The sequence below is a fragment of the Aptenodytes patagonicus genome, chromosome 6 (assembly GCF_965638725.1).
Source record: "Aptenodytes patagonicus chromosome 6, bAptPat1.pri.cur, whole genome shotgun sequence".
NCBI classification, from domain to species: Eukaryota; Metazoa; Chordata; class Aves; order Sphenisciformes; family Spheniscidae; genus Aptenodytes; species Aptenodytes patagonicus.
Window position 1 is genome coordinate 9,194,433 of NC_134954.1, and position 21,871 is coordinate 9,216,303.

The 21,871-nt window shown below is 39.7% G+C and overlaps 1 protein-coding gene across 15 annotated transcripts in view; it reads right to left on the minus strand.

Annotated features, from left to right (window-relative positions):
- Positions 1-21,871, minus strand: part of DLG1 (discs large MAGUK scaffold protein 1) — a 173,380-nt gene that overhangs the window by 123,278 nt on the left and 28,231 nt on the right. The gene's annotated exons all lie outside the window — the stretch shown is intronic.

Genomic DNA, 21,871 nt, shown 5'->3' on the forward strand with positions numbered 1-21,871 from the left:
TATTTAATCCCCATTTTCGAACATTGAAAATTCAAGGTTATTTGACACGTTAAAAAAAATGTTCTTTAACTGCTGAGTAAAACTCCTAATGGTCTACCAAAAGCAATAAAGAAACAGACATAGAAATACATGAATATTCTCCAACTTCAACACACAATGAAATCAGATAGCTGCTATTTTTTCCCCACTTATCTCTAGGAAATCATGAATAATCTGGACTATGCATCAATTTGGTTATGAGGAGCTCTCGGTAAAGCATTTCAAGCAACTGTACATGTGAACACTTAAACAAAACAGTTTGAAGAAAAAAGCTTTTTATCTTAGAACAGAAGTAAATAAGGTCACGGTCTCCTTAAGATTTTTGTTCTTTGTTGTGTGCTAACAAGTCCAAGACACAAAATTCTTTTTCAAATGGTTTGTTTGGGGTATTTTTTGTTTGTTTTTTTTTTTAAATCAAGCCCTATAAGGATTCAAAGTTTTTCAAAAGTACAGGGGTCCCTGCAGGATTTTAATGTATTTATATATTTTAACAAATTGCATTACAGAATTTGATCAAAAACACATCCTCTGCAATTTCTCTGCTCTTGTACCATTAGCTAACAAACCTTTGCAAAAAGCTTCAATGAAATAATGTTAGCCATCACTTCTATTTTTAACTGTACTGAACAGTATTGTAAAAAAGCATTTAAGTCTTGTTAGATCCCCCCTCTTTAGGACATGACTGTTCACCTAAGTTTACACCTGTAGCAGCCTTCTGTCATCTCCCTTTTACTTCGTTTGGTTTACCTGATAAACACCCCTTGATGTAGAAAGTTTTATGTAGTGTAAAATTGGCATCCACGCTTACAGCTCAGAAACGAGTAACTTCATGAATTATACTGAGACAGTCATCTTTATATAAATGTGCAGATTGATGAAACCAAAACTAAGGCAAGATGTCTGGAGAAAAAAATGTGTAACAGCCCACAGTAAACCTCAAAATAAACTTCATTTGCATGAGGACCTCTTTCTTGGTAGAATATCCAAGGACTACAGATGACAGCATTTCCATATTAATAAGCATAGTTTTCTTTCCACCATGTGCCATGACCTACAATTTTTCACCAAATAGCCTTAGACAGCACTTCCCACAGTAGGTCACCTTCTGCATGCAAGTACAGCAATAGGGGCAGGACCAAAGAAAAATCTCTAACACTCTGCTTAATCATCATAGAAAAAGAAACAAAGACTATAAAAAACAACAACAAAAAGAATACACCTTCTTTGTTTAGCTAAGTTCACTTAAGTTTTTCTTGCAAGAACATTCAAATCCAAGGGTAGCCCTAAGTATAACAGAATGCTGGAAGAATCTAAAAACCCCTTTATTTTCCTTCAGCTGGCTGGAGGTCACAGTACACAGTCTCTTGTCTGAAGAAATAGGGCAGAGCACAACTGAACACATACTCAAGCACCACACATGAAAAAGGAAAAAAAATGCACAAGGGGAAGGAAAACAGTCACAGAGTACTGTCTCTTGCCAGACACAAGAATGTTCCTATCCCACAAAACAACCTTTTCTACGCACCACAGATCAACAATCCATCTTACTTCCATACCTCTAATCACATTGTAATAATATAATTTCTCACTAAAATAATACACAGTCAAATGCATGGCAATTTCATGACAATAAATAAAGTCAAAGAGCCAAAAGCAGTTCTTGAATGTTGCAGAAATAGCTTTTTGCAATGCAGAAAATACATGCTCTAATGTGCCATGGGCATAGAAGAATCAATAAGAGGAAGATACAGTCTACACATCTACAAAGGATTCCATCAGTAAGGTACAATAAAGAAAAGAAAGCTTGAGTAACTTCAGGCAATTACATCTACACTGTTGATGAAGACTACATAAAACACCCGAATCTTTGAGCCATAGATTTGCAGCTGTAAACAAATAAATCGGTTACACTGCAAAATTGTCTTGATCTTTATACAAAGATGGAACTTGTTACACATCTTGCTACCCACAAGCTTGAAGATACTATATTTAAGCTTGTAAAATTATATTCTTACGTATTTTGCTGACTAAATCCAGAGGTTTAACTGTAATGAAGGTTTCACTTGTTCAAAACCATTATTTGTACTCAAAGGCCTTTTAAATACACAGTTGTGAACATAAAGCTTTCTGAAATATGAACATATAGTATGTTATCATATAGAGAAACATGGAACGGAGAATGTTTGGAAATCTACTTTTGAGCTCTAAAAGAGACATATCCCCACTTATTTAACCATTGCTCTGATTCAAATTGAAGGTTGGATTAACATTTCAAAACCCAAAAAAACCCAATTTATTAACACAATGACTAAGCCGTTGATAAGAAGAATATGGCCTTAAGTCCTTAACTATCTATCAGTACTCCCTCCCAATGTATCAGTCTGTATTATTATTGTGTTATCACATACAAGCTTGAGCTCCTACAGTCAGAACCCACCGTTTCCATGCTGATTATACAAAGCAACAATTTTTAAACTGGGAGATTACAAGATAGAGCGCCAGGACTTCATCCGATGCTGCCATATAGATAGTCAAGAACACATCAGCATTCACTGAATACAGAAAAACCAAAACCTAAATTTTCTTCTTGCACAGGATGCTTCCACCTGACATTGTACAAATGTTAAGAATGACAGTTTTAAATAGAACAAATCTAAAGAAACCAATTCAGAACTTTAAAAAAAATATTCATGTTTACTCAAAAGTGTTACCAGTAAAAGTGACTGGTTTCATCCTTATGAAAACACATAAAATGAATTGCCTTTATTTCAACTTTTGTTTGAATGTTCACTTGGCAATAATCCGTCTTTATGCATGGCTTCCACGTGCACAATAAAAATATCAACATCATTTAAGATCTTTAATTAGTGAGCAAGACTAATTTTGTTATTATCATAAAATAAGAAAGCTCCTCCTTCCAAGTCTCCCCGAGCAGTACGAATATCGGATAGAGTTATGCAGCATCAAAAAACCACACTACAACGCTTTCAGAAACTTAATGCTTCTGTTCAGCACTTGCCAACTATTCTTGATTGAACACACATAGTACCCGTTTCATTGATCCATGTGTTCCACCCATATCCTCAATACAACACAGGTTAGGAAAGAGCCATCTCATAAGCAGTAAGACATGGAGCTTTTAATGAAAGGAGTAAGTGAAGATCTAACTTGACAAATGTACCAACTGTTCAGACTGCCAAACCGAAAGGGAAAAGGCTCTACTAACCTTCATATTCCTTCAGACAGAACGTGTCCTTTAAGTATCACTGCAGGCACCTGTCAAGCTGGTGGGACTTGGTTTAGGTCCCTCTTCCCCAGAAGCCTGAACTGGATACTTCCAGGATACTTAATACAATCCAATCAAAAAAAGAAAAACGAAAAAGATGCTTTTCAGCATCAGAACTATTTAAATCTAATAAACTTATTTTAACCTCTACTCTGCATAATCTTAGTCTGTATGGTCTTGAAAGAATACACAGAATTCCAAAATTAGTCTCTGTAAAGAAGCTTGGATGCTGGTTTAAGATTACCTCATACCAACAGAGAGCTCTACCGTAATGGCTGTAATGATTCCTTACTCAAGGAGTAGTAATTTTATAAGCATTTTCTATAAGGTAAATGAAATTTGAACACTAGTTTCATAACAACTGATGTCTGGTGCAAACTGCATCCATCAGCACCCATGAAGCTCTCTGGCTTTGCAGTTCTTGCTCCCTGAAGTATCAGATGACCATCCAAGCCAATTTTGAGAAAGCAGCCAAAAAATGTACTGCTTGTTCCTGCATGCTCCTAAATTGCCAGAAAAATCATTTGCGCAGTACTTCAGGCGAACAGGTTTATTTACTGAAAACACTATAAGCTGAAAATTCCCCTTCTAAAAGGGTATCTTCAGCAGGTATCCATACCTTAGAAACACCTTTTTGTGAGCTTGGCAGGTAAACATGTTTGCAGGAGTTAAACCGGCAGCCACCAGTTCAGAACACTGATGTGCGTCTGTCCTTAAGAAACTTAATACTCTCATACACAAAGTTTGCAGTGCCCACTCAATCTGACCCATATGTGCTGAAAATAATCATCACCGAACTCTCAAAAATTGAGAGAATCCTTTCTATTGAGAGAATCCTTTCTATTGTTTTGACATCAACAACAGAAAAATATTTTCTGGGACAATTAGCATATTCTAAATACAGCTGTCTGTGTCTTAAGTTTCCAAAATCTTGAAGAATACCGCAGCCCCATTAACTTCAGAGGGAAGGTGAAATGTTACTTTGGAAAGAGAAATTTGATTAATAGTTGCGTTTTTTAAAACTTGCCCCACAATGGCATTTAAGCCCAGAACAGGTCCTATGAATAGAAACTTTTCAGTGGGTGTTTGTGATTTTTCTCCCAGTTTATTCCAAGTCTTAAATTGTTAAGTATAAGACAGATCTGGGACATCACTCTGATGAGGTCCTTCATAAGCCTTGATAAGTCAAGCCAAAAAACCAGACAAGAATACTTTCCTTCCCAACTGAGTGACCACCATTATGGGCATTTTTATAAACTTGTTTTTGGAGTTCTCTTCAGTCCAAAAGAGAGGAGGAAAATATAATGCCATACCAGAGAAAGAATCCAGAGGTTCTGGGTTCATGGTCTGTTACCATGTCCTCTATATGCAAAAATAATCAGGCTTCAAATACAAGCTGCAAAATAATGACAGACTGAAGAGCGTTCAGAAGCAAAACTTCACAAAAACCAGACCTTCCTGACAATTACCACTGGACAGAGGTTCTATGTATTCAAGTGTGATTTTAAAGATATTTAATCATATCATTCATCTGTCAGCCCCTGCCTCTTAGTAATTCTAACACTATAGATTAATTTCAGCCAGACTGACTGCAGGGATAGAGGTCTCTGAGGATATCAATCATTTGCAAGTTTCTTGGAAGTAGGTAGCAGGCAAGGGAATAAATATAAAAAAATCCCCACCAAAGGAAGGGGGAGCAGGGAAGGGTAGGGCTGCCTAAGCAACAACAGGCAGAATTTATATAAAGAGAAAGAGATTAAGAATATCAAAGGGGGGAGGAAGTATAGCAGAATGCTATATAGTAGCTTATATTAAAATGCTAGCACACCTTGAAAAAAGTTATAGGAAGTCATGCTTTGTAAGGCAGGTATGAGGCCATTTCATGTTTTGGAATTAAAAAGGCCCAGAGTGGAATCTCTTCCCCTTCTTCCAATGTTTTGAAAGTATTTTAGCAGTACTGGAGCATGCCTTTACATCTTTAGTTTCCACACAAGAAGTTCCTGAGAATGAGAGAGGTTACAGAATTGGCTACTATGACTACTATGAAATCCAAAATCCAATGTTATTTTTTCCTAGCTGGAAACCACCAAAATCGGGAGAACATCTTCAAAACAGACTAGGAAAGGACTGAAAATAAATGCTTCCTTTTGCAAGACTTCAAGTTTGATCCAATAAAGAGGATGTAAATGCAGCAGATAGACTGAAGCCTACCTAATCTCCTCTGTTAAATTCACTGCAGAAAATTAATTTCATTCTATTGGTAACATCTCTGTGAGGGAAAAAAGAGAAGGGTGACTATATTCTGAATAGACTGTACTGTGATTAGAATACAACTCAAGTAGAAAATCCCTAAAATCAAAAAGTACTACACCACTTCAAACACATTTAACATGTCTAGAAACAGTCTGTGGTAGGTTGACCCTGGATAGCAGGTAAGCGCCCACCCAGTCACTCACTCACCCACACCCCCCCCAGAGGGATGAGGAAGAGAATCAGAAAGGCAAAAGCGAGGGGAGAAACCTCATAGGTCGAGATAAGTAAGTGAAGGGGGCTGGGGAGAGGAAACAACTACACATACAAGTGATGCAAGCCAAATCACAAACCACCTCCCCTCCCACCAGCAGACCCATGGCCAACCTGAGCAACAGCTACTTTGGAAAGACTTCCCCCCAGCTTTATTGCTGAGCATGATGTTAAAAAATATGGAGTGTCTTTTCGTTCAGTTTGGGTCAGATGCTGCAGCTGTGTCCACTCACAACCTCTTGCCCACCCCCAGCCTACTTGCTAGGGCAGTAGAGTGAGAAACAAAGGAGGCCTTGACACTGTGTGAGCGCTATTCAGCAATAGCTAAAACATTGGTGTGTTAATCAACTTTTTGTCACAGTCTAAAACACAGCACCATATGGGCTACTGTGAAGAAAATTAACTCCATCCCAGCCAAACCCAGTACCAGTCTGACCTGAAAAGTCCTTTAAAATTAAGAACTGTAAGATCTTTGCATTCAAAAAACATTGCCAAAATCACTCTTAGAATAAAAGTATGTGATCATTCTAAAGTTGCCTTTGATGTGTTGCTCCCATCTGTCCACAGAGGAAAAAAGTATACGTATTTAGCCCTAGATAGTTCCATCCAACACTCAAAAAGATTTCTAGTGAACAACAGATGCTGAATCCCAAAGATAAAACTGATAAACTATAAAAGCCCAGTAAGTAACAGACCTTCTGAAAGACCCAAAAGCTTTACACCCTTGTCTCATCCCTTCCCCACACCCTCAATGAAGCTTCCACCCAGTTTGTATTTGAAGTGGATAGACTCTAAACTCAAGTGATACAGATTATTAGCCAAGCGAGGTAATACTTTCAAGGCTATACTCAGTGGGAAAGATTGAACCCAGCAGGTTGTGATTAGCTGGGACTACACTCTCTCCAGTGTAAAGACCAGGCTGGAGCAAGGATCTAATTTATCACTCTGGATTGTTCCCTGTAGGACCCAGGCTGACTAGGCTAAGCATATAGAATCATAGAATAGTTTGAGTTGGAAGGGACCTCTAAAGGTCATCTAGTCCAAACCCCCCGCCGTGGGCAGGGGCATCTTCAACTAGGTCAGGTTGCTCAGAGCCCCGTCCAACCTGACCTGGAATGTTGCCAGGGATGGGGCATCCACCACCTCTCTGGGCAACCTGTGCCAGTGTTTCACCACCCTCAGCATAAAAAAATGTCTTCCTTATATCTAGTCTAAATCTACCCCCCTTTAGTTTAAAGCCATTCCCCCTTGTCCTGTCGCAACAGGCCCTGCTAAAAAGTCTGCCGCCATCTTTTTTATAAGCCCCCTTTAAGTACTGGTAGGCTGCAAGAAGGTCTCCCCAAAGCCTTCTCTTCTCCAGGCTGAACAACCCCAACTCTCTCAGCCTGTCTTCATAAGAGAGGTGTTCCATCCCCCTCATCATTTTCATGACCCTCTTCTGGACCCGCTCCAACAGGTCCGTGTCTTTCTTATGCTGAGGGCTCCAGAGCTGGACGCAGTACTCCAGGTGGGGTCTCACCAGAGCAGAGCAGAGGGGCAGAATCCCCTCCCTCCACCTGCTGGCCACGCTGCTTTTGATGCGGCCCAGGATAGGGTTGGCCTTCTGGGCTGCGAGTGCACATTGCTGGCTCATGTCCAGCTTTTCATCCACCAGTACCCCCAAGTCCTTCTCGGCAGGGCTGCTCTCAATCCCTTCATCCCCCAGCCTGGATTGATATTGGGGGTCACCCCGACCCAGGTGCAGGACCTTGCACTTGGCCTTGTTAAACCTCATGAGGTTCACACAGGCCCACTTCTCCAGCTTGTCCAGGTCCCTCTGGATGGCATCATGTCCCTCCGGCGTGTCGACTGCACCACTCAGCTTGGTGTCATCTGCAAATTTGCTGAGGGTGCACTCGATCCTACTGTCTATGTCATTGATGAAGATATTAAATAGTACTGGTCCCAATACAGACCCCTGCGGGACGCCACTCGTCACCAATCTCCATCTGGACATTGAGCCGTTGACCACTACCCTCTGGATGCAACCATCCAACCAATTCTTCACCCACTGGACAGTCCACCCATCAAATCCATACCTCTCCAGTTTAGAGAGCAGGATGTTGTGGGGGACCATGTCAAAGGCCTTACAGAGGTCCAGACAGACGACATCTGTAGCCCTTCCCGTGCCCACTGATGTAGTCACTCCATCAGAGAAGGCCACTAGGTTGATTAGGCAGGACTTGCCCTTGGTGAAGCCATGCTGGCTGTCTCGAATCACCTCCCTGTCCTCCATGTGCCTTAGCGTAGCTTCCAGGAGGATCTGTTCCATGATCTTCCCCGGCACAGAGCTGAGACTGACTGGCCTGTAGTCCCCCGGGTCTTCCTTTTTTCCCTTTTTAAAAATGGGGGGGGGGGGGAACCCAAAACATGTTTCCCCTGTTCCAGTCAGTGGGAACTTCACCGGACTGCCACGACTTCTCAAATACGATGGATAGTGGCTTAGCAACTTCATCCATCAGTTCCTTCAGGACCTGTGGATGGATCTCATCGGGTCCCATGGACTTGTGCACCTTCAGGTGCCTTAGATGGTCTCGAACCTGGTCCTCTCCCACAGTGGGAGAACATCATTTTCCTTAAGCATCTATTGGGCTGAGACAGAATGCTAGTTTGATTCAGACTGTCATGCAGGAACTACTGGGGGGGTGATGGGAGGAAAGAGAGACGATGTCTTCGAGGTTTATTCCAGAATCGATAACATGTGAAGATCCTTCAACTATTGAAGGATTGCTCAGAATCTGAGTCATCCCATCCTATCTTTTTGAAAGAGCCCCTTTTGGAGCAGCAGTTTTCAGTACTGGAATACCTTTTAAATGGTCCATGCAATGTAGCCAAGAAAAGTAGCCCTGCTGCTGCATAACTCTCAAAGTATTAATCCAGCATCTGAGCCTCCACTGGAAAAATAATGCACACAGGTAAAAAACAAGTGAAAATGAGTGAGAGGAAATATACTCATAATATATGCCTTTTATCTGGTGAAGCCTCATACTACTCCAGATTCATTTCAGTAGCCGTTCATGCTTCCTTAACACAACATCAAGAAAAGACTGCAATTTGACATGTTTCTGCTCTACTGCTTTGATGTAGCACCAACAGAGTAGAGGCTACGAGTCTCTCGTAGCCAGTGGAGATGAAGTGCTTGCACAATACTAATAACTGTTTTTTTCCTCCACTGCAGACAGTGAGAAGGTTGTTCCCAAAGACAAACACAAGTCAGTCCTCCAGTCCTGCTGCTTTAAAAACAGTGAAAACAGATGACGTCTCAATCACAGTTTACCGAGAGCAAGACAGAATCTAGGCAGCAATAATGTTCTGTTGATGCTCAAGTATCTGCCATACATTTCTGAGTACACAGAGGACTGTCGCTACGTTCTATAAGAAACAACTGTTTTCAAAAAGACTTTTTCATACAACAAAGTTGGTACAATGCTTAAAAGGAAAATTCCCGTAGTGTATTTCTTCTGTCATTCTAATAGATTTGAACATTTCAAAAACAGAGATGACTCCTTCCTCTAAAAGGGAAAAGATACATAATTCTACTATAAAACTTCAATGGATAAAAGAATTTGCTAGCCTACAGTTTCAATTCATTGCAACTCCATCATTTTCTCCATCTTAAAATGCAAATCCTCTTACAGGAAAGGACCAAGATTGCCATCTCAATCCAGATGGGAGGGATATTGGTGATTTACACTGTTATTAACTGAGAACAGATAAGGAAGACTGTTATTGCCTGCAGGCCACTGACCCTCCTGCCATTTTCTAGGAAACTAGAAGGTAAAGGGGAGAGTTGCAAGAAGGCACAGAACAGAGACAGGCAGAGACCAAGGCTTTGAAAGGCTTCTGACAGAGCCTCTTGAAGCTTTCTCATCTAGAAGTTAAGGACTCACAGGCAGGACAAACAGACCGTTACATGGGTTTAAAGTTTGCTGGACCACCAGGCTCAAAAAGTGACTGATAGCATGATACCTGGCTAGCAGCTGTACCAAGCAGGGCACCCCAAGGACAGATACTGGGGCCCATATTGCTCAACATTTTCACTAGTTGCTGGCATGTTGACACACAGCACACTCCAAGGAAACTGATGGGTGACACTCCACTAGCTAAAGTGGCTAATACAAGAAATTGCAGGACCTTAACACAGACCTCTGACCTGGAGGATCGGGTCAGAAGGCAGTTCACAAAGCTCAACAAGGAGATGTGCCAAGTTCTGCAGCAAGGATAGAACAAACCCATGCACTGGTACTGGGAACAACAGCTGTACCGAGAAGCATCTAATAGTTATGGGGGACAGCTGGCTGAGTAAGAGACAGTGCAAGCTATAAGCAGTTTAGGGTAAAGCCAACACTGCTAAAATATGAGTATCAATTCTCTCCAGTTTTTAAAAAGTATTTTTCCAAGTATTTCTGCTGTTAGCGGATTCGTTCTCTTATGCAGTGCTCATTAATATGGTAGCCAGCGCAGTAACACTCTCAGAGCTTGCAAATAAGGAAGAAGTAAGCAAGCAACAAGCTGGGGGGGAAAGAAAAAAAAAAAAGAGTTTGTGGTGGGGGTGGTGTAATGCCTTTTAAAAACTGAAAATGCAAGTTACAACTTAATCACCATGACAGAACAGCTTAAGTGAGAAGTGTGGAGACTGTTACTTGAACTGAACCTGAGCTCCACAAAGGAATCTCCAATTACATTTTCTTATAGCAGTGTCCTGGTTTTGGCTGGGATAGAGTTAATTTTCTTCCTAGTAGCTGGTATAGCTCTGTGTTTTGGATTTAGCATGAGAATAATGTGATAACACACTGATGTTTTAGTTGTTGCTAAGCAGTGCTTATACTAAGTCAAGGACTTTTCAGCTTCCCATACTCTGCCAGCGAAGAGGTACACAAGAAGCTGGGAGGGAGTATATATCCAAAGGTGACTTCAGGTAGTACATAAGAATCATGTCTCACACTAACTTAACAGCAGAGGTATTCTTCATAGGAGTACGGGCACTTTAAACTACTTAGGAAGCAGAAGAGCACTTATCTTGCTCTCTCCCCACAGCATCACAATCTGATCCATCAAGAAAGCAGTCAGGTCACAACAAAGCAAACTTGAGTTCCTTTCACTTCATTAAACCACAACAAGCAGGTTGAATTATCTTAATGCTAGCTAACACAAATTAAAACACTTATTCCCACAGTAAAAAAAAATCACTGTCAAATTAAAGCCAAACTTTGCCAAGAATTCAAACGATGCTTTACATAATTCATTATTACCCTAACCACAAGCATACTCCAGTCTACTTTGGTTATATTTCACTTACTAATGCTTTCAAATCCTGCTTCTCCCCTCCTCCAAAACTTCATCATTTGAGAGAAGGCACAAAGACACCCCTTACTATAGCAAACACATAACAGTAGGTACTTTGACAGGCAATGAGGTCTGAACCTGCTGAAAGCATCTTCAGAAACAGGTAACAAGTATTTGTTTACTATTAACTCACAACTGGTTTTTAAGCTTACTAAAACATTTGCAACATTAGCAGCCTAAATTGAACTTAACTTTGGTTTAGATTTGTATCCACAGTTTATGAAAGTTTGCTTCAAAATATTAGAATCATAGAATCATAGAATCATTGAGGTTGGAAAAGACCTCTAAGATCATCGAGTCCAACCGTCAACCCAACACCACCAGGCCCACTAAACCATGTCCCTAAGCGCCTCATCTACACGTCTTTTAAATACCTCCAGGGATGGGGACTCCACCACTTCCCTGGGCAGCCTGTTCCAATGTTTCACCACTCTTTCAGTAAAGAAATTTTTCCTTACATCCAATCTAAACCTCCCCTGCCGCAACTTGAGGCCATTTCCTCTCGTCCTATCGCTTGTTACTTCGGAGAAAAGACCAACACCCACCTCGCTACAACCTCCTCTCAGGTAGTTGTAGAGAGCGATGAGGTCTCCCCTCAGCCTCCTTTTCTCCAGGCTGAACAGTCCCAGTTCCCTCAGCCGCTCCTCATAAGACTTGTGCTCCAGACCCCTCACCAGCCTCGTTGCCCTTCTCTGGACACGCTCCAGCACCTCAACGTCCTTCTTGTAGTGAGGGGCCCAAAACTGAACACAGTATTCGAGGTGCGGCCTCACCAGGGCCGAGTACAGGGGCACAATCACTTCCCTACTCCTACTGGCCACACTATTTCTGATACAGGCCAGGATGCCATTGGCCTTCTTGGCCGCCTGGGCACACTGCCGGCTCATGTTCATATTGATCCTAGACTCAATCCTACTTATCGACCCTAGAGCCTCTGCATATTAAAACATGTTTCTAAACCACAGTACTTCAGCAGGAATCTAGGGCAACACAAGCACCAGTCCTTAAGAAACACCAGCAGCTGTTGGCAAACTAATTGCACAACTCTTCAAAACTATTTCTTCTTAGTATGTTTTAGCAAGTTGCTACAGAAAATAGTGCCCTACTTCAGCTTTGAAATTACTTCAGTTAGGACCCAAATACCTGAGTGAATGTGACAGCATGTTATAGCAAATGTAGGTCATTCCCCCCTTCCCGCTCTCCCCTGTTGCTTTTAAAACACCTAGAAAATAGTACCTTAACTAAAAGGATAGAGTAGTTTTTAAATCACCAAGTGGAGGAAAGCTATTAGCTCAGAAGAATAGAGTTCCAATTTTCAAAAAAGAAACTTGGAGAAAACCAGAAAGTATTACTTCTCTGTATAATTTTAAGGTGTTCACAAATCTTGCCTATTGAAAACATTTCTGATCATCTCATCTGAGAAAAGTAGCAAAAAAAAAAAATCAAAGAAGTACAGAGAATAACAGCAAGGATAAAGATACTCAGTGGCTTCCATTTGAGAAGATTAAACTGACAAAGCTCTTCACCTTATAAAGCAAGCAGCTGAGCACAGGAACATGATATGAGACCTTTAAAAAGATGAATGGCATAGAAAAGGCATATAAAAAGTAATTACTAACTATTTAAGATAACACAGGCATCAGAAGACAATTAAATTATCCAGCAGATGTTTTAAAGCAAACGGAACAAACTACTGTAGAATTCATTGCCAAGGACGTCAAATGTTCAAAAAAGGAACTACAAAATAGTAAATCAAATGTAGACCACAGTCTAATAAAAATATGCAAGTGTAATCACTATCTCAGGAAATCTTTAAGATGCCGCCTGCTGGAGTGGGACAGCAACTGAAATGGGCACTTGTCGTTTACTTACAATGTTTTTCTTAAGATGAATTACCAGTTACACTCAGAAACAGAGTCCTAGGCCACTGAAAAGAGGCTGTGTGAGGCAATGAAGGAATTCAAAGGTACTACATCCTTGTTTCAGGTAAGAGGTTTTAAAATTAAAAAAAAAAAATCTTTCAAGAGCAACTTTGAACCCGGAAAATTCATGTCCAGTAGAGTCCTATAATTTTCTTTTCAAACTATATTTCCAACTCTAGTCAAAGTGGTCTTATTAATGCTTGGCACTTGAGCAAAAGCATGAAAGCCAAGATGTGAGAAGGACTTCTGTCAACTAAACCAGCGCTACGAGAGTAGTAACTCTTAGGAAAAAAATAAAAGTACTTTGTTTGAAGCATATTTTAAACCTGTACAAGCTATCTGTTGTCAAATCAGCTAAGACATCATTTCTGCAAATGCTGTTACACATTGTCCAAAACTAACACAAGGTACAACTGAACTAAAACAACAGGAAGCAGTAAAGAGGAGGAAAAGTGTTGCTGCACATGAGAGAGATGGGATATATCGGTGGTTTCTGGAGAATAGTCCAGCACAAAGAAAAGCAGAAGGGTTAACCAAGGCATAGTTATTGCTGCATACATTATGGGCAACAGCACATTCAGCCCCTTTAGCAACACCAAATCAGCTGGAGAGTAGAAAGTTCAAGATGGGAGAGACCCTTGCTTGTGTCTTGAACGCTCACTTAACTCTTGGTTCACGGTATTTGACAGTGCTTCATTTTTAAAGAGTATTTGTACTCTGAAGGATTCGATTTGCATCATCTACTACTGGCAGAACATCAGAGACTCAGATCAACTCAAGGCTTCCAATGGGCATCCTGAGTATTGATTAAAGAGATGCTAATACAATGACAAACAGGAACAACAAAAAGGGAAAAGGGAAAGGAAATCACAAAAGGTTTAATGCACTTGTACTCTGTAGTGTCTACAGAAGCCATACAATACAAAAGGCAGGTCAGAAAGTTTTCACATTTCTAGTATCTTTATTTGATGTTATAAGGAAAGTCATCATACAGAGTTGAAGACACTTTCATAGTACTTGGGTTGCTGAGGACACACAACTTTAAATTAAGAAGCAAAAAAGATACAAACAGTACATGCCAAAGTTTGCAAAAGCCCTTTGAAACATTTCATAGAAAAAACAGAGGTCACCAAAACAAAAATGGTTTAGTGTTGCCAGTTCTCATATTACAGGAAATCATTATCTAGGCTATTGAGGGCTGGGATAATCCAATTTTAACAAAAATTACCACATGCATATTTTTTGTAGTGGATGTGGAAGGATATTAACTGTATAAAGGAATTTCCAAAATAATATAGGAATAAAAGAAAATTCCAATATCAAGCAAGATTTTACAGCTTCACGATCAGCAAGCCAACAACTTAATTCTAGCTCTGTAACCTGTAAGCTACTACTACAATTTTGTGATCTTCCCTACCTTTCAAAAGGACTTCCTTACATATTTCAAATCTCGGAGGGCTGAGAAAGCCTTGCCAAGTTCTCGAAAGCGTAGATACCCGCATTGTCCTGCTTTTGTTAACCTGAGAAAAAACACTTTATAAACAGTAGAGGGCAGCATTTCTCCATTTCCACTCAAAAGCGTTTCTCCGCTTGCTAACGGCAGCATTTAAAGATAAGCATGTGAAACAAGAGCCTGTAGTAAGTTACACTCCTTTTTCCTAAGTCTTCATTTTACAGAAATACACTTCACAGCCTACAAACTAAAAAATCCACTATGATATCCAAGCATCAGAACTGAACTGAAGACGAAACCAGAGCAAATACAAGTTGATTCTGCCAGAAAGTTTTTCATTTCCTTCATTATAGTCACAATCTGCTACCAAAGTTGTTCCAACATGCTGTTTATAAATTGTGGTGCACTGGTGAACTGATGCACAAAAACTCATTTTATTCTCTGAATGAATACATTAAGAAACGTTTTAATTAATGGGAGAAAAAGTAAAGGTTTTTAGATTGCCAGTGAGTACTTAGGAAGTTGAAACAATCCTATTTTGAAATTAGCTTTCCTGTTTAACATTATCAAATATGTACTTTTACAATCCTTTTGACTGGAGAGTTACATTAGAATAAGCTACAAACAGTGCTTACAATGATTTTAGATGACTAACAATCCTCATTTTTGGATCCAACCCAATCTGATGCTTTTTCTTCAAAATTATGCAAAGTGAGACAGATTTTTCTGCTGAGTCTCTCAAACAACCTAAACCCTTAATAAACAACTTAATATGATCTTTAAAATCATCCAGCTACATCATAACGAGCTCGTGTTATCTACATTATTGTTATAAAAGGCTTTTAAGAACTAATTACTTTAGCAGCAAGGACCCTTTTCATTTCCAGCTTTAATTTATTTTGGCTTAACTCTTACTGTTCCCATTTCAACATCATCTCATTTGAAAGTCATTGCCATCTTTCGATTTTGGAAACGTATTCCCTACACTGTCAAGACAAGCTCTTCCAGCTTTTTTTTTTTCTCCCCCTCCTTCCCAGTCAGCACTTCCCTCACCACTCTAATAGTACTTCCAGCTGTGTATGTATAATTTGGAGTGGCACTTATATAACCCTGTATAAAACAGAACTTTTCCATCTCCTTAAAATACCCTGATGGTCTCCAAAAAGTATTTCACAATCAACCAAAATAAGATCAGGAATACAGTTATAAAAAACATGCTGCTTCTAGCCCAACCTCAAACTTCTCTCCAGTCACCTGAATTCCAGTTACTTGCATAAAACCAGCTGTGTACATCAGATCCTGTAAACAACCTATTAGGAAGTGAGGAAATAGAAAAATTGATGCCTTTCTCACCATACAAGAGATAATGCTCATTTCCAGGAAATTTTCTACAAACAGCTTAAGATGCATTTATCAATAATGGGTCACTAAGTTAACCACTCCTCCTCATTCCCCCTGGAATTTTTATAGCATATAAAGAGTCAAACTTCAATTAAAAAAACCAGTGTCTAGCGAAAGTATTCCCTAGCCATTTTCTTAGACTGAAAAAAGATGAAAGCAGCAGGTAAAAAAGTTTCATGTAATAAAATAGTCCTACTTTTGCCTTCTTGAGTAAGAGTTAAGTTATTATCAAACTTAATTACAAATAGCAGCAGAAAGGTGGTTTGGTTGGGGGGGTAATTTTTTTTTTTTAATATAAACTACAACAACATCAACACTCTAGACTGCAGGATTATAACAGACATTTCTTTGTTTTGGGTTTTGGGTTTTTTTTGAGAAAACTGTACCTGATTTAACTACTATTGCACTTTTCTAAACTAAAGCTGAAGAAATCAAAGTAGATTACAGTCATGTAATAAATAGTTGCATTTTACCACATGTGAATGAAATCTTTTTTCTTTTTTTTTCCCCAAATGGAAAAATAGCTAATTGAAGAATAAGAAAGAAGTCTCCTTCTCGGTAAAACATTTACAAAAAGATATAGGAATATACTACCAATCAAAGATGCACAATTTTGAATTACTATGTAATTGTATTTTCAAAGAAATAATGAGCATACAAAAGTGAAAGGCCATCTTTTAATTACAGAAGAAAAATGGACCATGTTCATCATTATAACAGTCCAAGGACTTCAACAGAGTTATTACAAAGATAAATAAAAACCAAGTGCAAGAATGCAAGAAGTGCAACTGCTCAGTTCCAGATTCACTGCTACCACATCTGGCCAACCCACCATCCCAGCAGTTGCGAGAGCCCAAGTCAGAAAAGCCTTTGTAGACTGCTTAAGAGAAAAGCTCTGGAGCTTGAACTACACCACTTGCACATCATCTATCCCATACACATCATGCAAACAAAGCATTCCTCGGTGGTGGTGTCTTCACCAGGTAATAAAGGCACCCCAAATGCGGGTGGCTAAATGCCACTATCACTTTTTCCAATAGGAAAGAAAGAATAGGCCACAGAGGAGTGAAAATTCTCTGCAATGGAGTGCTCCATCTCAATGGCACATTTGAGAGAAACTTGAATGGTGGCTGGCACACTCTGCCTCACCAAGATAAGGAAGGAGCAAAAATGTCCTCAACATACATTATATGTGGGCACAAGTAAACCCACTGTTGGAGTACACACAATGACTGAAAGAAGGAAGTAATTATTGTTCTCATGTTTTCACACAATAGAGGGGAGGGAATCATTCTTCCAGGCAATATGGGTTTGTCACTAAAACACCCTAAGGACTGTTCATTCTCTGTTGGGCATTTAGATGAGTTCAGAAAATGCCGATGATTCCTGCCCACATTGACCTTTAAGACAGCAGCCCTCAGTTACACTTTTAGTATGTATTAGAATTTCATTCAAGTGTGTCCTTCCCTCCTCCAAACCCACGATGTGGCAGCATTTGGTCTTCAAAGAACCATCTCTTCAAAAAAAAAAAAAAAAAAAAACACACAAAACCCACAAAAAAAACCAACAAAACCTAACAAGGTTGAATATCACTTAAACAGTGATAGTCTTCACCTGAATATGTCTTCAATGTTTTACTTTTTTTGGTCTGGTAAATACCAGTCCTAGGAATAAGATTCAAGTAATGTTATTACCACTTATGGAAGTATGAGTAATACTCACTGACAATAAATGAGGCTATGATTAAGCCTCAAATAAAGTGTAAAAACACACCTCATGCTAACAAAGCCCTGGTGCAACTTACTGCATTCACAAAAGAGAAGTGATCAAGCACAGTGCCAGCTAGTAAAAGAAAAATGACTAGTGGCATACCAGATAATCAGCCAGTGAGCTCAGCCATCCTGAAATCTCACTTCAAGTAAGTGAGAAAGCCTTTTGTTTTTTTGCCATCAAGAAATCTAAATACCTCTGCCTACTGAAGGAATCGTGTTGGAGACCATATGTCCAACTATGAACAACCCTACGTTTATTCACTCGCTGTTTTCTCCCACTGTTTTCATTACAACAGGAATCTATGCCAAAGCCATTCACTGAGGGTCCAGTTTCATGAGCAGCAGCCAAACAGAGGAAACATTTTGATTCTGCTGCAGAGAGAATCACTGCTCTCCTCCCCTCTCCTTCCAAAAGTGTTGAGCTGTTAAGTCTTATCATTTTACCTGCCTTTTCACAGGCAGCTGAGTCAATTTAACTGCTCAATACTCTCCAACTCTCCACCCCAGCAGCTAACTTTTAATAGCTCTAAGTCCTCATTAGACTTTTCCTTGAGCTGCTTTCACTCACTAGCCAACACAAAAGTATACAAAGTTCTACCAGGTTCCTAGTAGGTGAGCAGTGAAGGAGGTAGAAGCACTCTCAGTAGCAGCAACCTGATAGATCAGTACGCTGTCACTCATGAAGCCACAGATTGAGTTCTTCTCCCATAGTAAACAAGGACAGCAAAGCAAAACCAATCAGGAAGGAATGCTTCACTGCTCTGCTCCCAGTAATCCTACCTGGAAAAACTCAGGTTATGATCATCAGCTCCTCTGAAATAAACCCACACGGTTCCAGGCAAGCAAACGGAGTTGTGAAAATGCTTTGAAGGAGTCTTATTTATAGGATTGATTTCAGAGAGTTATTCTCCTTTTTTACTGCTGTATTCAGCATCTCCAACCTAAACATATTCCATGTTCTCAGAGTCAGTCCACAAGTTGTATAATTCAACTGCTGGAAATACTGGTATTTTACAGGCATTTGTTTTATCTGCTTGTCAATCAATTCCTCATCAAACATGCCCAGAACTGGTGCAATATCCAAATATAACTCATTTGTCACTTATTTGTAGTATTAATTAGCAGCTTTTACTTTTAAAACACGAGGGGAAATAAGTACAAACTTAAAACACAAAGACTCAAGAGCTTCATGTAAGATTCATCAGCCTCATATAAACACCTCAGGTATCCGATATCCAGTTTCTTAAGTACGCAAACTCAAACAAATACAAACTTCACTGATGTCTCTCTGCCTGAAAAACTACACAATTCTAATAACTTTTTGTTTATCAATGAAATGACCCTGCATACTTGCAGACATGTAGAAAGAGCAAACAAACACATGTAAACAAAGATTATTGCTGGAGATGCTCTGTATATGAAGCACATACCACAGATTTATACCTTTGTTTTGTATTTTATGTGCATTTTGGTGAGACTAGACAATCCATGTAAGAGAGCCAAAGATTACTACAGAGCAATTGCCTCTGGCCCAGGAAGTCCTCGAGTCCCAAACTGCTGGTGGTTGGGAGAATACCAAACAACATGTTAAAAGAAAGATAACTCTGAATTTAAGAGAATCCCCTTAAAAAGAAGTTAAATGCAGAAAGCTTATTATATCCTTGTAATCAATACACAGTAAGAACGTAACTTTTACTAATGATTTGTCTTAAGTTAGTCTATTTTCTTACACTTTCTTAGTATAGCTTTTCACAGACTTTGCATATCAGGTCCCTTTATCATTTCCACCATTGTCACCCTCTGCCACCTTCAACTTCTTCGTCACTCTTGGTGTCCTCACTCATCACCTTCAAACCTATTCATCTCCAAAACTCAGACAAGCCACCTTCAGTTCCATCCATGGAATCCAAAATGTAGTATTTCCTAAGTTCTTTAGCTACAACCTCTGGATTTAACCAACCTCACACTATCTTGTGTTGCACTGGGCTTCTTTATTTGCCACGTAGGGGTTAGAAGCGTGACCCCCTGCCGAAGTCCATTCTGTATATTAAAACTTCAAGCTTTTTAAAGGCTTGTTCACGACCACAAATACACACAGTTGGGACATCATTTCTCCTGGCACGACCACAAGATCAGTATTCTCTGCTTGTATTCCTCAATGTTTTTGTCAAATACCCTTTAAACCCACCTATGGCATACATTACTCACACACTTGGTCTCCTATTCCAAATGAAAGTTAGCCAATCCTTTAGTCTGCAGACAGCCATCCTTGGTTTTGACACTTACCAACTAGCTAGTAGGCAGCTGTTTCTTCGGCATTGCATTATACTTCAAGATTACAGGCAAGAGCAGTTTCATACCATCTGCTGACACTGCCAACATTAGTGATGCACCATTATTTTCACTTCCCAAAGTTTTTATGATGACTGATTCTGCACACATTTCTTCAACACTATAACCAGATGGCGTATCAAAGCCAAGTGGTGTATTATTAGCACTACTCAATTGACTCACCAGAAAACTATGATTTATATGCAATCCAATCAAATACGTTTGGAAAGCAATTTGCTTTTTAGTGAGGACATGGAATGTTGGCAAAATGAAGTTCCTTGCCAAAACCCATCATGACACATCATTCACACGTGCCAACCTGGAAGGGCTGTTGTGGACTATTTAGCACTCATGGTATTTCTTAAGCTTTTAGTGTAATTATTTCCCATATAACTGTGTTTCCATCTCTTCTACAATTTTGAATTCACAAAATCCTGTATTTTGTTCCTCCACTTGAAGAAAGCATCCTCCTTTGGGCCCACCAAGTAATTTCTGCATCAAGTTTATACGTAAAAGCTTAGATTTTAATTGCTTCCATTTTGACTCAATTGCCTCTACCACATTTTATTTCCTACCAACACAGGAGTTTTGATGCACACAGTACCTCCAGAAGGTTAAAACTTGCATTGTAACCTCTCCTTATGCTTTTTCAAACACTTGTTAGATCATCTCTGGAATATAGGAACAAGTACAGTGGAGAGCCACCAAGATGGTCAAGTGGCTGAAGCACAGTGAAGAAAGGTTCAGGGAACCAGGCTTGTTCAACCTGGAAAAAAGGCAGCTTTGCAGGAGCTAGTAGCAGCCTTCTAATGTCCAAGAGGATGTTACCAAGAAAACAAAGCTTGGCCCTTGTGCACAGCAGGAGGAGAGACAACCTTAAACTGAGACAGCGCAAGAGGGTTTACAAAACCTAATCAAAGCCCTAAGTAACCTGGTCTGAATTCAATGCTGACCCTGCTTTAAGCAGGTAGTTGGACTAGATCACTTCCAATGCAAGACATTGTCATTCCCTTTTGCACTTGCAACTGGTAGGTGGAGGCGGCACAATTAAGTTGAGGGAAATTCCGAAAGCTGACAATAATAACAATGGGACTCTCTGAACTACAGTACACTGCACAACCAAGTGAGGAAATCTGCAGGAATCACACAAACTCACTGTCATCTTTCCAACTTCAGCCACACTGGCTGTTAGTTGTGCTCCTGTGTTCAGGCACCATGCAGCCTCCCACGTTGTGCAGCCACATCACTGTTCTCGCCCAGAACAGAGGTGACCCAGAATTTATGAGGACTTATGACTTTTAAGTTTAACAACTCGGGGAAAAAAACCTTCATCTTTCTCCCTTGGTAATAGGCTGATGCATCATACATGCTTCCCCTCTCCCAAGATACTGGATTTTGGCTACTGTCAGAAACAAGGTACTGGACTAGACCGATACTGCTCTGGTATAGTCCAAGCAGCATGTTTCTTAGTATTTTGAAATCAAAATGGTACATAACAATCACACTTTTGCACTAGTCTGACTAGAAATACTATTTGAAGAAATTCTACATCACAAATTCAACTGTTTTACTGAAAGTATACTACTGAACAAGCTGAGAATGACTGCTCAAAAATGGCTTTTCTGGAAAAATTAATTATTTTTCATATTCTGTATTTTTAAGTGCAATGAACTCATTTAAAACTGTTACTTAAATAAAAATCATTACTGTAAGCTCAGCCCACGTGCCTGCTCTTAATAGTATCCATGGTTGCAGTGAT